The 17,216-nt window shown below is 37.1% G+C and overlaps 1 long non-coding RNA gene across 3 annotated transcripts in view; it reads right to left on the bottom strand.

Moving 5' to 3' along the window:
* The window catches only part of LOC140238029 (uncharacterized), a 93,794-nt gene that overhangs the window by 72,404 nt on the left and 4,174 nt on the right, over nucleotides 1–17,216 (bottom strand). For all 3 annotated transcript variants that reach the window (XR_011901877.1, XR_011901879.1, XR_011901878.1), the window contains exons 2-3: nucleotides 8,390–8,485; nucleotides 6,830–6,936 (exon numbers count right to left, since the gene is read on the bottom strand). This is a non-coding gene — a long non-coding RNA (uncharacterized lncRNA). The remainder of the gene's footprint in view (nucleotides 1–6,829; nucleotides 6,937–8,389; nucleotides 8,486–17,216) is intronic.

Here is a 17,216-nt window from a genome sequence, read left to right as displayed (position 1 = left end):
CCTCCCCCACCCATCCTTACCCCACCCATCCCCTCCCCCACCCATCCTTACCCCACCCATCCCCTCCCTCTTTCTCTCAACAACATATACACATCCCCAAACTGAGCAGCCCGATCCCTGCTCCTGTTGCTAGCAGCTTGCCCCCGGTGTCTGTATACATATATTCTCATACACCGATCGGGTCACATAGCAGATTTGGGCGCTCTAGAAACGTAATCCTTGGCGCCAGCCATTCCCCCACTGTTGTACCAGGGGTATTCCCTCCACCATGTCAACGTCATGTGATCAACTAGTGGCGTCAGAACTAGCACGCATAATCACATGACAGGTGGAAATATGGGGAGATGGGCAATTCTCTGGAGAAAGAACTTCAGACCATGGGGCTACAACAGTAGCTCCATATTTAGACCCTTCTCTGGGAAAAAGTGATTGCAATGACTGGTTAAAAATTGTTGGTTACTTAATCAGTACAAGAAAAAAAGGAAAGAAACAAATACACTGCACTAAAAATGAACGAGGGTGATTGAGAATACCTGTGGTACAATCGTACAAATGGGGTCATAATTTGATCATGACATTAGCCCCTTGACACATTATCAACAACTCACAATATAGATATGGGCACTACATGAGAAAAATGGTGACTGGTATGCCTCCGCCATATCACATGGTTCTCCCAATGGGTCTACACGTACACGTTAAATCCTGACAATATTAGACAACAGTCTCACATGACTGGCAAAAAATGAAATGATGCGTTTTGAAAGTATGACACAACAACAAATGTGCTAAATGTATACATTCCTTGAACCAGGTTTCATTTTGATGGCTAAATTGTTTCAGAGAGCAAGTATTTGGGATTTGAGCATTTTCACTTGAATTTTATCCTTTTTCTCTGACCTCATGGCCAAGAACTTTCTCCAAATAATCACTTACTGGTGACAGCCAATTTTTTTGACAATACTATGAGCTATTTCCAAACTATGGGAAAAACTTGTGAAATTCTAACATTTTCATTTGACCTTTAATCCCACGGCCCAAATTTTTCTCTACAGAATAATTGTGTAGTAATGCAATTAAGTGTATGCAGTAAGTAATCTCAAAGGTTTGTGGAGAAAATAGTGTGATTTCAGAATACTGTAAAACTAGAAATGTTCGTGTGCATTGTAATTTCGCAAATTTCATGAGAGCCAAGGTTAGCAAAATTAAAATGCACATGAAAGTTCTTGTCTACACTATACGCATTGAATATTAGAGGCAACTCGCGAAAATTTCACACCGTGAAAAAGGCCGTCGGCTCCAATTCACGAAAATTTCAAGCCGCAAAAATATGTTTTACAGTAGTAGAATCTAGTATTCCAACCTGACCTTTGACCTTTGACTCCATGACCTTAAAAATTCCCAAGAGAAGCATTGTCAGGCAGTATATGCATATACTAAGTTTCATGAAGATACCTTGAGCCATTTCTGAGATATGGAGGGAAAAGTGAAATTTTAGCATTTTCACTTGAACTTCCACCTTTGATCTTAGACCTCATAGCCCAAACTTTCCCTTAAGAATCTCTATCTGGTAATACATGAATACACTATTAAGTTTCATGAAGATATCTTCAGGCATTGCAGAGATATGGGGGGGGGGGGATAGTCAAATTTTAAGAATTTGACCTTGTCCTTTTGCCTTCAACCTGGAACATGTGCACCCAAAAGTTTATACATCATCCCCCCCCCCCCACCCCCACCACCACCACAACCACACAATTTGTGTGATGAAAAAAAAAAATAAATAAAAAATATATATATATATGTGTATATATTACATATAATGTATGAATTTATGGTAAAGCATGCATGTTGTTCTTCTTTTTCTTTCTTAACACTGGAATCTAAAAACAAGGAAATTAGGAATGATAAAAGGGAAAGGAAAATAACATAAAGAATAAAGCACAATTGCTTAGATTGCACAAAACATAGAACTGTCCACGACATACTGCTAAACTGTTTGGTGCCTTCTAACGACTGCATCTTTTAAGCCATAACTTCCTCATTCCTTGCTCAATTCTATTTTGAAAGTCACCTATTGATTTTTAACAATTAAAAAAAAAAACAGTGTAAAAAGACATGAAAAGGTGTCCTAATTCTGATCAATATATCATAATGATCTAGCATCTATTCATTAGTCTTTATGTAATATTTTCTTTGATGCATCATCCCTCTTCAAATCAATGTACCTGTGCCCCATGAATGGAGATAATCAGAATCTAATATGAAATTCATACCACCCACAGGTTTGACAACTGTGGTGGATCAATGCAACAACTCCACAGCTTCCCAATCCCTGATACAGTGTCATCCTCTACACTACCCACCCCACCCCCACCCAACAAGCACACACACCCACACAAAAACACACACACACTTCCCCTCATATCGTCAGCCTCTTTTTCAAAGACAATACAGTAGTCTCTGCTTAATCGAGTAGCGTCTGACAGAGCATTTCTTACCCATTAAGTGGAGAACCCGATTAACCGGAAAGCATGTTAATTCATTCACAATGCAGACACCACTTACTATTTACACACCTCTCAAGTGCATCAGACACAAAGCACGGTATATCACTTACAGCCACAGCTTATCTATAGTTACACACCAGCCTTCATAATTAGGTGTCAGTGCAAGGGTTCGTACAAAGCATGCGTTGTATAAATGCCTCTACTTGTACCAGTGATACAGTGTATCGGTCATACACCAGGGGCCGATCCAGGAATTCCGTAAGGAGGGGGTGCCTTAACGAAATTAAAGGGGAGGGGCACACACGCCCTCATTTTTTTTATTTCTTTTGTTTTTAAAAAAAAAAAATGAGGGCGTGCACCTGGTGCGCCCCTGCATGCATCCACCAATGTATGCTGCACATCTAACATATCAAAACATCAACCTAAGCTCTCTATTGACTTTCAGCACCTCACAGTTTCTAATTTATATTGACACAAATCTTAAAGGCTTTCTGTGTGAAACTATGGAAATAAATTAAGTTAATCTGGAAAATTCCAACCCATTTGTCCAGAATGACTACCCAATTGTTACGTAAATAAGACACATATACGGAACTGTTTTTCAGGTTGGCAAGTCAATTAAGCGGAGCACCCAATTTAAGCAGCATCCCAATAAGCGGAGAGTACTGTACCAGCATTTGAAGCCACTATGGGCTGATGGGCCAGTGGTAGCTGGCTGGGCAGTGAACTCCTCCATGCCACTGACCGACCGACCATGTGCAGCATACTGGAGATAATTATTACAGACAAATGCATTTGTCTTCCCTGCCCTTTTTTTTCTCCCTCTCTCTCTCTCTCTCTGACATCAGGCTTTGGTGGTCTAGATTGCTAATTACATTAAGTCTGCCCTAATATATCAGCCCAAACACCAGTCAATATCTGCCGCCTCAAACCTCTTTAGACATACTATCATGGTTTGTTCTGCAGCTTTTTTTTTTTTTTTTTACTTTGATCACACTCATAATATAATCCTTTCCTTATTGGCTTGTTTTGTGTGTGTGTGTGTGAGTGGTTGGGTGTGTGTGTTATGTGTGTGTTAAACAGATTGAGTTGTCCAAGTCTATTCATCCCAATTTGCATCAAATTGATTTTCAACAAGAATAAATTAGAAATACACGGTGCATGCTGCTTGGTGAAAAGAGTAAGTGAAACAGAAGCAACAAGTTGCTGAAATTTGAGCAAAAGACAGAAAAATATCAACAGCTAGTTTGTCAAAGCTTGCTGCCGACATCTATAAATACTGGCATATAGCCATCATGTGACCACACTCCATTATCTTGACTTTTCTTACTTATATTCGTGTGATCTATTGACTTCACTTGTGAAAAAAATAAAACATGACATATCTAACCAGAAGACTGAACAATATATGATTTCCATAACTTATAGCATTCCCATTTCTAATTATACAAAGTTTATACTTCAGAATCTTTTCTCAGTGAGAATTTTAAAATGTCTCTTTTCATTTTGAATATTATCCCTCTGACTAGGCAGTATTGTGTAGAATCTGGGCTTCTACAAATCATTGTACCTCAACTGATGGGCATTCTCTTTGAGACTAATAAGGGGGTTCACATATGGCACTTTGGGAGCAAGATTTGGATCCGAATCTCATGTTTCGAATAGCAGTCCAAATCTTTCTCTTTGTGCAATTTTCCCAAATCATTGTGATGTTCCCCAAACAATTTCAGTCATTGATGTTTTTTCAAAAGCCCACAATACATTAGCTGTTTTGCTGGGGGCTACGGCAGACCTCATTGTAGTATGGTCCATTTCTCACTGCAGTTACCCTAAAGCCCCCACAAATATGGTACAAAGAAATGAATAAAATGCACCATCAGAAAAATTTCAGCCTTAACTCTTTATGTGCCGCGTTCGCACGCCCGACTCGGTGGGCGGCGTGCAAACTTTGCATATTCTGCTCAAACGCACAAACCCGCCCAAACCAATTAATAAATCGCCAAATGCCACGGTACAATGAAAGCGTTTCTCGCGGTTCCATTTCTGTCACACATAGCTTGCACTTTATGTGGTGAATGAATATGAAGCGGTGTTCCTTACTGGATTTGTGAGTAAATCCCAAACTTCTGTCACTGTTTTGTGTGCAAAGGTATTGCCTCTACAATAATGTAGCTACTGGCCATTTGAAAGAAAAATAATCATACATTTGTTATACAATTCACATTCAAAGCAAAGCTTGGCATTTTTTCTACAACATTGCTCATTACATGTCGAGGGTAACAAATATCTTTGAAAGCTACATAGATTTGAAATACAGAATGTTTTCCCAAAGCAGGACTACGTTGCTGTCCCAGAATGTGGCACACATGGGGTTTACACCATGGCACATAAAGAGTTAAATGCCCTTTTCTATTAACTTTGTATGAAGTACGTTTGCTGTGACATTCTACAATGAGGATGTGCCATCAGAAATATTACAATGCATTTCCGGCAACTTCAATCTGTTGGAAATTATTCTTTACACATTTTTCCTGCATTATTTTGTCCCTCTGGACACCTCCATCTGTAACTGGTTCAGAGCCCTTCTCTTTAGTATTGGTCTCCTCCACTGAAATCTTCAAATATAACGACAAGTCTTCTGAAACTGAGTACTTGGTGCATCACGAGATCAAAATTTCTATTAACAGAGAAACTATCCTAATCTCAAACGATTTCCTTTTTCTTTCGTTGTATCTCTCTGATGGTATATATTTTTCTTTTATGTTTTTAAAAATGACGTCTTAATCTTCCTTTATCTATGATAGGAGATATTTCTTTTATATGTTTTAACACATGATTTCCCATGTTCTTATATCTCTTTCATGACATATTCCTTTTAGATTCTCTTCCTCTCCACGCTGCTCTTTTTTTCTCTATTTGTTTTATGACATGTATTAATAGCCAATCTTCTCTCTACATGACTCTGCTCATGAGTGAACACTCCATAATTCAACCATCAGTTTATTTCCAAAGCTTAGGCACTCAAAAATGATGATGGGTGGGGGGGGGGGGGGGGGTGAGGATTTCCCGGCGGCATGTAAATGCTGCCCAAATTTTTATCTCTGATGGACGCTAATGCCACAATGCATCCCGGACAGCACTATGTGTGAGGGAGGAAATTACGTTTGGCACACTTGATTTATTGTTCCAATCATCTTGCCCTGAACAGGGTCAGATCTACGGGCAGTATATCATGAAATCATCGTTGGCTATGTGCTTGTGCCAGCTTCACTCTTTGAAGGGACGTTGACCCGAGTCCATTCCCCCTTCCCCCCCCCCCCACCCCCTCCCAACCAGGTCCCAACATCTCTTAATTTGCCAACTGTGCTATGGTTCCTTACTACTAATGTGATATATGAGATCATACCAGATAATTTGGGCAAAGTGTAAATGAACTGATTAAAAAAAAAAAAAAAAAGATCTTGCCTATCTTGTATGTATTCCATACAGGCATCATTATTCTGAATTTGTAAATTAAACAATGGTATCTGTCATTAGCCTTTATTGATTAGATACAGAAATTCAATGGACAAAATATTGGAGCAGGCATCCATTATGAAATTGTAAACATTAATGCAAAAGTGAATTTTTGACTTGGTTTCTCATCACTTGCTGATAGCACTGTGCATATCTTATTGTGTATCTATTTTTCAAGAGCTCAGAAGCGTATGTTATTTCACACTGTCCAGATCAAACTGAAACAAAAACAAAAACAAAAATGTTCCATATCATCTCAGATAATGTATAATCTTTGTGGTCTACAGTCATTATTCACAGCTGCTGCACAATTTCTATTTGTTTTTCAAGCTGACATACGACTCACAGTAGGGTGAGGCTGATATGTATAGATTTCACTCTGTATTAATGTGTCCAGGACATTAGCAATTTCACATCATTAATTACTTTAGTATGCTCATAATGTGTTAAACATGAAAAAATAAAAACATGAAAATCGCAAATACAGGGAATGATTTTTCTCAGCACTTATTCTGAAGATGAACGATTCAAATTACAGAGTTTTATCCTGTTGGGGACAAGTCCCGGGTACACTCGGGCAGGGGTCTATGGGAACTGCGTGTTATAGCAAAATCATCCCGTCCTCAATGGATTAACAATGACTTCAAATTTCTTCTATCAATCATATTGGTTAGATAGAGGTTTCGTGGTTTTATGTGGCATTGGCAGCATGTTTGCAGCACTACATTGAACATGTTCTGCTGAATACAGTTTGAATAAAAAAGTGATGAATCTGTTCATATGAAAAATGGACTAAAACCTACCTTCTGCACTCACAATGCACCTGCCGCTTTCTGTGAACGGAAATCCAATGTGACTCCGGAATGATGATCATCCATTTGTTATAGCAGCTGCAACTCCTCACCAGTCTCTTCAAAATCAGAGAAAATGCATGATATTTGTACAATGAGAAATTCAAAACTCAAAAAAGGAAATGAAAGTAGCACTGAAATTGCAGAGAAAATGATAAACTTACGGAAATACTACCCAAGTCTCACATTTTACTACAAAACAGTCAATGATGTAGTCAGAACTACCATTATCATTTTGTTCTTACTAACCAAATAAAACTGCATCCCTCTCTTTGGAATTTGCCACTGCTAAATAATTAAAGCTCCAGTTATTTGATATATATATACACAACATAATTTTCCCCACTGATATTGATTTCCCAAAATGCTATTTAGTGAAGATTCATATGAAACAATAACATCATCTTACCTAATGTTTACATATAATATTGTCTTTAATATCACTGAGGAAACATGTACAACTTAAATTTCCATTTCTGTTTAAAATCAACAACACAATACATTTCTTTTTATTTGGTTGTGTTCTATTTATTTAGGCCAACAAGAATACAGATAGACATTTCACTTTCAGAACATGAAACCTTTTTTGGCAGGCCTCCCTAGGACTCTTAGCTAAATGTCACCATGATTGCATTCAGTATTGACACAGTATGTGTCAACAGTCTGCTAGAACCTCAAGAGGATAAGGCTATATGTCAGAGTATTTTTCAATTCTCCCCTCCCCCCCCCCCCTTTAATGTCAAAATTATCCCCTAGTCCCCTTTTCATAAAGAGCAAGGGGCTCAAATTCACAGCAACCACACTTAAAGCCATTTTACCAATGAGTCGAGTGACATTACACACTGACCTTAGAGCTGACCACTGCGCAATAACATTGTTCTGAAAGATAGGCCTTTCTTTCTCACATAAACTCTATCACTGAAAGCGAGGTGGGCATGATGCATGGTCGTAAGTGTAACTTTCTGATTAGATTAATCATCGACACAGTCACTATATCTGATACTCCATAATCTACTCAAAACTATATTGAGGTCACATCATGTTTCAGTCCTTCGTTTTCTTTGATGGAACATGTCGTGTAATATGCATGTGAAGCATATTGTCACACCAAATGTGCTATTTCTCTAGCTTTTTAACCCGTTGAGGACGGTTTGATTTTGCTACAACATGCATTTCCCATAGACACCTGCCCGAGTATACTCGGGACTCGTCCTCAACGGGTTAAGGGAAGTCTACCCTTTTACATCAAAGTGTAAGGAGGTCACACGGAGAGGTGTTCCTTTATGACTCTGAAGGTAAGAAATGTAAGTTATTGTCATTGGAGTCACAGGGCAGTGAATCATCTTTCAAGAATATCTACATATTTCCTGATACTATCACAGCTAGACTGCAAATTTCCCTTTGTATCTAGCTATTCCATGGGTCTCAAATAATATAAAAATGAAAGCAACTGATATAATAAACATCCTCTGTCATAAGCATGAGTGTCCAGAATATGCATAACTGACTCACCTGCATGAGTTCTAAGCACAGTAATTTAGCTTGTGGCTTGTTGAATGCTGCCTTCATATTAACATGTCAACCTTCCTTCCTTCAGATATATTCATCCTGTCATTCAAGAGAAAGAGAACATAAAAATAATAAAACTGGCTCCACAATTAAAAGATACAACAAATTTTTTTATTCTGCTCTTAGCTTTTAATAATGTTATTTTCAACTTTTCAAAGAAATTAGATAAAGTAATATCATCAAATCAATTCCAAATCTTAACACAACACATTTTGTACACAATGTGCCTTTAAACTGGATAGTGTCTTAGAACAGTACAAACTAAATCTGGAAGAAAACTCCCTCTTCCTTTTTCACTAGTAATGAGATTTAAAAGATAAATATCTTACTCAAAATTCTCATCAATTTCTTTGAATGTCTGCAACATATCCCAGCAGCCATGTGATAAATTCTTTTTGCATTTTCATACAACTGAACTGAATGATGCTTTGCGCTTATGAGATAAGTGATAATTCTGTTTAATAACCAAAGCAAGTCTTGAATATTGCATAGCCATAGCCTTTGGAAATTGCATTTTGTATGGGTTGTATAAACACACACAAACCTTCAAACATATTCAACTGATTTAACATAACATAATCTGAAAGGAAGATGTAAAAGTCCTGATTGACTGGATTTAAAAAAAAAAATGAATTGAATTAAATCTACTTCATTTCTACATCATGGGGTGGAACACCATGGTCAACAATGTTGGTTTCCATAGGGGCCCACTGTAAATACACATTACCTAATTGAGACAGCCAGTACAAGCAGTACATACTGTATACTGTGCACTGCCTGCTCAAACTGCTGATGCATTCACACCACAAGGTGGCGCTATTGCAGAGGGTTTTCTCTCATGATTCTTTGATGTATTTGAATACAGTCTTCAGTGAATCTTGCTACGTTCAGTTAAATGTTGTCATGAGCAAGCTTCTTTTGTACTAAGTGCACCATATTTAGGAGGGAAAAAAGGTGGGGTTTTGTTTTGTGCTGTGAAAGGGTTATTGGCATATAGACATTTTTTTTTTCTGCCTAATGGTGTAAGATGTTACAATTGACTACATTCATATCTTCTTCAGATTGCATGTATTCCATTCCCTTTCATTTATTTGTTTCTATATCCAAATAATACAAAATAATTGCAAAGCAGAATAATCAATTTTTACAAACAGGTGAAAAGCTGAGATGTCATGAAACACTAACAGAAATGCAGATAACAATATGAAGAGTTTGTTTGCAAAAACCGATAAGTCCATATTTGCCAAATGGAGATATTTGCGATTAAAGGTCGAGAAAAATAAAGAGAATAATATGAAAATTTGTGCTTCTTTTGACCATAACTTCAAAAATGTACCTTTATATGTAGTGACCAATATATCATTTAAAAGGTATTATTTTGTATTTTATGACAGAGACCCTACTTCAAAATCTTCAAAAATGGACTTATCGGTTTTTGCGAACAAACTCTTCATATATTACAAAAGTATAGTACATGTACAGCTGCATCTACAAACACATATTATAAAGATACAGGTGACTTACATACAATGTAGTTGGTCATCATGAATTCACTATGAGTTGAAATAGCCCTCGTTAGTAAGGAATATTGGGGAATGCGGGAATATATCTGTCATATTCCAGTAATAACTGTTGCCCTATTAAATTTTTACCTGCCAGACATGTTTGACTATCATAAATAACCTATTTTGAAATATTTTAAAATCATTCAAAATATCTAATTTATCATTGATATTCTTCCGAGTTACAAATCACATGCCACATTGTCCATTCTTTTTAAATGTTTAATTTTGCAACTTTTTAGCCAGAAAGAAGAACAGAATTCTCAAATGAGTTTGCTATCATGGTACCTTAAATGCACTGCATCAGCACCAGAATACATACATGTGCTTTGCCTGAGTCAAGACATACGGGACAATGTAGCATGCTTGACCATGCATTTGAGCTTCTCAGCTGCTGGGACAATGCATTTGATATTCTTTCACAACCCACATCTCTGATTTCCAACAACTCGACAACACGAAAATAACATCAGTCTCATACTTTTTGATACCTTTTGCTAAATGGTGAACAGTGTGAACTTGTGTATGATAATCATTTTCTTTGCAGGTCACAATCACACCAGCAAAGCTTTTCAGTGTCCTTCCACTTTTTAAAGGATAGGTGGGTCTAGTTTGACTGACATGAAGTTGTTATTTCGTTTCAGTTTAAAAGCTCTTCATGTATCGTGTTGACAACAAAATAATGTCTTCATTAGCATTTATGTTCACTTAATCTCCTGCTGAAAAATATAATACACATCGTAAATGAGATCTGAAGCCAACCTTCGAAATGTCTTCACTATTTTTTAATTTCATGGTTGATTGGCATAAAAGAAAGGCCGGTGTTAAGTTTCAGCTCAAAATTTCCTCCCTGCATGCCAATAAGATGTTAAATTATTCATCCTCTATCCTCTGTTATCTGTCTCCATAAGACTCGCTGTAAGGTGCCCCAAGAAATATCTCCACATTGATGTCACATTACGATCGTTACTGGAATGCGGAAATATGCTTTTGGAGTGAGTCATAGCAGTTATGCCACAATGAACCAACTTCTCGATCCTGAACCACTAACAATGCGTCGCACGGTAGAGCTTAAAGTCCACTGGAAATTAAATGTGGCGGGACGTACAACTTTGACGGAATCTGACAAGTTTTCGAAGAAAGTTTTTGCAGCTGCCAATACCCCTGGCGTAAATAAAGCTCGGATGTCCCTCGACGCAATGCAAATCACACATGACAACATTTTTCCCTGACATTTGATACCGGATCGGCAATCATGCGACACTGATGTCCCACTTTGATGGGATTCAAATTCCATCACATCTCCTTTGCGCAGGAAAAGGGGGACAAATTATTGATAGCACGATTTGAGGGCAAATTTGCAGATATTATATTGCAAAGGGGGAAACACGGCAAAGCCGAAAATGTGGTAAAAATGCACATGATTGTCTCCAGCATCATTGATTGAGTCTTAATTTCAGAACACTTGAGATTAGTAGTTTGGGGGGGGGGTAAAGTGTGATGGCCTAGGGGCGCGTATGAGCACCCCAATTGTCTCTACCACCACATATGATCCATCTCTGTGGCACGTGTCTTTCTCTATCCTGTTTCTGCACCTTTGGGCAAGTTTTAGCAGAATGATGTGCCTCTTTCTTGCCCTTTCTCTCTCTCTCTCTCTCTCTTTCTCTATTTCCCTATTCTATCTCCCTCTCTATGTCTTTCTCTCTCTATTTATCTCTTTCTTTCTTTTTGTGTGGGTGTTTGTGAGCATGAAAGTGGACAAATAAGGAGGTATATACTATGCATTTGGAGATGCATGTCTAACATTTCTGTGTTTGTTTTCTTGTGTGTGTGTGTTTTTTTTTTTTCTTTTTTAGAGTGTTGTGCCATGTGGATTATGCAGATTGATGTAGGGGAACTATTTCAGCACAGGTAAAAACATGAAAACATTGTCAACCTCACAAAAAGGCAATGTATAAGTAAGTTCTATAGCAAATTTGGCATGTTCCCTAATTGTTTAAGTATGTTAACAACATTTAAAATCCATTAGTACCATATGAGCATGTGTTTGACTTTCTGCAGATGGCCTCTCTGCATACATTCAGATTTTTTTCTCTCACGAATTTCATCAGCCATTAAGGCTTCTTGTGTGCTTGTCTGATTTGATATCATTTCAGACTTAAATTTACTGACTGGAAGGAGGTGAACATACTTTTGATGATCTTTTTTTTTTTTTTTTATAAACCTAAGCTTGGGCATATGGCTGATATCATGTCTTTTACAAAACAAACAGTCTGTTTTCATGCAACAAATATAAATTTGGTGAACAAAATGATATGTGCAAAGCTCTCAAAGCAGGTCATATCAATAGAAACACATTCATTCCCATGATCATACAAGTTCCAACAGATAAAAAAGTATTCAATTAATGCAGAGAATGTGACATGGTACTGATAGCATGATAAATACAATAGTTTCTTCTCTTTGAATGAGTCTGTTCACTGCTAGGAATAAGGCAAATATGCTTTTGTTCATCACCACTTCTGTCAATATCACTGTGCCTACGAGCATTACAATAACAAAAACAAGAACATGATCTTGTTTTTTCTTGCTCATATTCTAGCCTAGTAATCACATTTCAGTTTTATGTCTGCATGATTCACGAGGTTGAGAACTCTTAAAAGAATGGTATACTGACGCAAAGTGGCATGAATAAATTCTTGTCGTAAAATGAGCCTGTCCCACTAATGTTGCCAAGACTAGATGTGTCTGGTTTGGCTGGCATGCTCCCCTGTCCGTCTTTCCTCCTCAAATGTTTGGACAGCCACAGCCAAAATGATTTTGTTGACATCTGGGGGCAAAATATTTTATCATCATTATTCTTCCTTCTTTTCTTTTCTGTTTTTTTTTCCACTGCCGTTGGTCTTTTTTGAGTCGATAAAGCCCTTTGAAGAAGGTGATCAAATTACATCAGCATGAGAGGAACTGCATTTCCATGACGATTTAGACCCCCGGGGTCTCTAGGGTCCCCCAACTAACACTCTAAAAGTAGGAAAGATTTGATTATCATTACATTAATTGACTGACTCATTTTGGCGGATGACATACAAAGAAGGAACAGACATTCCTACTGGCATTCCAATACAGCAGCTCAACTGTTCTTGTTGTTTTTTTTTTTTTCTTGAAGTACGTAAAGCCTTTATAACCTCCTCCTTTTTCCTCTTCATCTCACATTCTTTCTCTCTAATCTCTCTCAAAATATTCCCACATTCATCATGTGCCATACCCCCTGGCAAAAATGCCCATTTCATAATGTATTCAAATACAAAATGTTTTTCTCCTAATTACATTGTAATAATCAATACAATGTAAATAATTGCATTTCTTTGGCCCAAAGAAAAGAAAAAATCTTTCTGCTTTCCTTTGCCTGTTTAGAGTTTAATCCATCACATTATATACATTCATGTCATTAGTTCTTTCTAGTAGCTGATCCTTTTGTTTTATGCAGTACAATTTGATATTAATCAATTGAAGACCAATCCTGATTATACTCAGGCAGGTGTTTATGGGAAATGTGTGTTATACCAATATCACCTTGTCCTCGGCAGGTTAAAGCCAAAACATAGTTCTTGTGTGCTTTTAGAACTGTAAATTTTTACTCTAATCTGTACATTTATGTCTAAGAAATGTGTGAAAGAATGCCATGATAACATGGTTACCATTGGGTAATGGCAAAAATGTGAAATATTAACCAAAAAGGTTCACCAAAAGTACTACAGTTTCAGAGCTTACCCGATCGAGGTTGCTATGGAATGTCTTACATTTGATAACATCAATTACAATGGGTGATTTCAAGTTCAGTGCTGGTGCTAGTGCTATCTCCCAAAGAAGTGCCTTAAATCAAGCTCCAACATAGACAGTCAGATTAACGCAATGATACCAACCACAATTATCGATCCCCAGTACTAGATGTTGGAATCACACCACTGCAAAGCCTGTGGGAATTGCACAACAAACAAGGAAAAGTAGAAATTACGCGGTGCATAATATATGTCCCCACCGGAAGTAGCATTTTGTAGCAAAATGTACAATATAGGTCAAAAATCAAGGTCAAAGGTCAAAATTCTGGGTAGAAGTTTTGAAACCCTCACCTAGTGCCATCACATAAAGCAAACGGAATCGAAATCGGGTCAGAAATGGCGAAGGAGTAGCATTTTGTAGCCAATGTACAATATAGGTCAAAAATCAAGGTCAAAGGTCAAAGAAGTCAAAGGTCAAAATTCTGTGTAGAAGTTTTGAAGCCCTCACCTAGTGCCATCACATAAAGCAAACGGAATCGAAATCGGGTTAGAAATGGCGAAGGAGTAGCATTTTGTAGCAAAATGTACAATAGCGGTCAAAAATCAAGGTCAAAGATCAAGAAGTCAAAGGTCAAAATTCTGTGTAGAGGTTTTGAAGCCCTCACCTAGTGCCATCACATAAAGCAAACGGAATCGAAATCGGGTTAGAAATGGCGAAGGAGTAGCATTTTGTAGCAAATGTACAATATAGGTCAAAGGTCAAGGTCAAAGTTCACAACTGAAATTCTGTGTAGAAGTTTCAAAGCTCCCATGTAGTGCTATCATATAAAGCAAACAGAATCAAAATTGGCTCATAAATGAAAGAGAAGTAGCAAATTGAAGATTTTGATCACACGGACGCACACACGGACACACAGACGCACGGACGCATGGACGCACGGACACACACACGTACGGAGCCCGTTTCATAGTCCCCTGCTCGAACTCGTTCGGCGGGGACAAAAAAGTGATTGCGCGTGATTACAGTCAAATATTCAAAGTACTTGTAGCCATGAGTGCTTAGTTCTAGACACATAATGAGGAAGACAGATTAAAATGCTAGAAAAGGCATCCCTTCTTTAAAACATAACTATCTTAATTTTGCTCTGAGGCTAAGATTTATGTAGTCACGTACATTGGGCAATTCCACGGTATGTAGGACACAGATGCCGAAAATTCAAAATGATATTTGTTTCAAACACCATACATTTTCAGACAATACTTGAGTTGAAGTTTTAAGAATCATTATGTTTTTCAGTAAAAGCGGCCATTTTGATTTTCAAAATGGCTGTCCAAATATGCCTATAACTCAATGGTAAGAAAGAGTGTATTGTCACATAATTTACCCTCTGTATATCCACTTTACTAGTACTCTAAACAACAATCTTTTATATGTATGCAGTTACCAGACAAGTCTTTTACCACATGATAGAAAGAAAAAGCTGGTTGCTTTAAAGAATTTTATAAAAACTTTTAATTAGTTTGACAATGATGGATGTAACGTCAGTTACCAAAAACAAGGAATTTTTAACTTTATTCATCAAAGAAAGTGAGCTGTATGATGTAACTTAGGATTTCTAATGTATGCCCATATGCCTTCCTTTCAATACCAGAAAATAAGGATACTTGGCTTACTGGAGAGTTAAATGAACACATCAAAATGTGTAACGTCAGTTACCGAAACGTCATATACCAGTATGTAATGTCAGTTACCATGACAGTAATTGTAACTTAAGCAAATTTTTTGACTTTAGGCCATTTCAATACATATGGAAAGTCAAAGGTTATCAACAAAGAGCAGCAATCCCTTTGATAGGGAATGATGTCATCACCATGGTACACTGACTGTATGTCCATGGATATATATATTTTTTTGTTCATTTTATCTTAAATCTATTTATTTATCATATATTTTTGGTGGAGGGGGCTTGAGCTTTTGATTTTCAGTTCAGCACAAGTTTAAGGTTAAATCATCTGGAAGTTTAGGTTTACCACATGCAATATATAATGCTCTCAAATTACTATACAGTACATTCACAGTCCTACGGGATGATAAAGCTACCAAATTTGTAGGCCTAATCAATGATGTGGTTGCATGGTAACCACCTTTTTCTATCAAAAAGCTTGTGTACAGCTGTATACCAACAGTTTTATAATCTTTACTAATGACTACTTTTGCTAGCATTTTTCTTTTTTTCTGGAAGCTTAGTGAAGTTTCTACCCCAAGGCAAATGCAGGAAGAGATATATTTCTTCGCTTGCACTTAAATGTTTGGTTTAGTTAATATGGCACATCTTGAAATGGTACATAAGCAGGCCTCACATAAGGCATGTACTGTCATTACTGTTTGAAACTAACACTGATGTTGCTCAACGTTTAACACTAATGTTGCTCAAAGTGAGAGGTGATTCTAGAGTAAAATAAAAAACTGTTCATATTTGTTGATTACTTTATTTCATTCATGCAGGGACATTTTTGTAATACATGATAATTATGAACTAGAAGATTCTTTTATATTGATCTTAGAATTCTTTCATTGCAAAGTCCTATTTCTTGGTATCTGGGATGTATTTGCAAGCCTTGATATACCAGTGAAAAGGAAAAGAAAAACAATTACATTCCTTCAAGCAAGGAATAAACAAATAATGCCCTTTTGACCAAAAAAGCATGCTTCTTCTTCACAGAAAAAATATTAAAAGTGTAACACTATTCATTTAAATCATTATTGATAATGGAGATCATTTTGTTATTTGTGGCCCTAACAATGCCTTGAGGGAGAAGGAGTAAAATACAGAAAAGAAGAAAGAATGTATCACAGTAGATTTCATACATATATATGAATATTTTTGTTTGTATGTGGTTTTTCCCCATGACCTGAAAGATTTTTTTTTTCACAAACAAAAATATCTGTGTTTTGTGTAGTACTGCAGGGCATTATGGGTGGGGTACTCTAGATAGAAACTTTCCTGTTCATTAAAGAAAACAAACAAACAAACAAACAAAAAACAAAAACCTTAGTTATGTCAATATTCATACTTGGAACTACTGAATCTAAATGGCTCTGTGTAATCATAACTGTTGAATAAGCATTCAATCTTAAGACAAATGTCAAGGAATATCCTCTGGTGCATTTACATTATTTTTGCTCACCTGTACTATGGCATGGGTGGGGGGGGGGGGGAGCTTCCCCTCTAAGGGCCCCACCCCATTTGTATCTTTAGATTTTGTTTTGATTTGTTGTTAAGTAAATGCCTGGGATTGTTACTGGTATACTGCAGCAGCATAATAACCTGTTAAATAAATTAGTTCTTTGTAAACCCCATAGCAAAAGTATGTGTAACGTCAGTTACGTAACGTCAGTTACTGACATGTTTCCCTTTAAGTTTTCAT

The sequence above is a fragment of the Diadema setosum genome, chromosome 14 (assembly GCF_964275005.1).
Source record: "Diadema setosum chromosome 14, eeDiaSeto1, whole genome shotgun sequence".
NCBI lineage: Eukaryota > Metazoa > Echinodermata > Echinoidea > Diadematoida > Diadematidae > Diadema > Diadema setosum.
The sequence above is the reverse complement of the archived record's forward strand: the minus strand, read 5'-3'. Positions and strand labels throughout refer to the sequence as shown.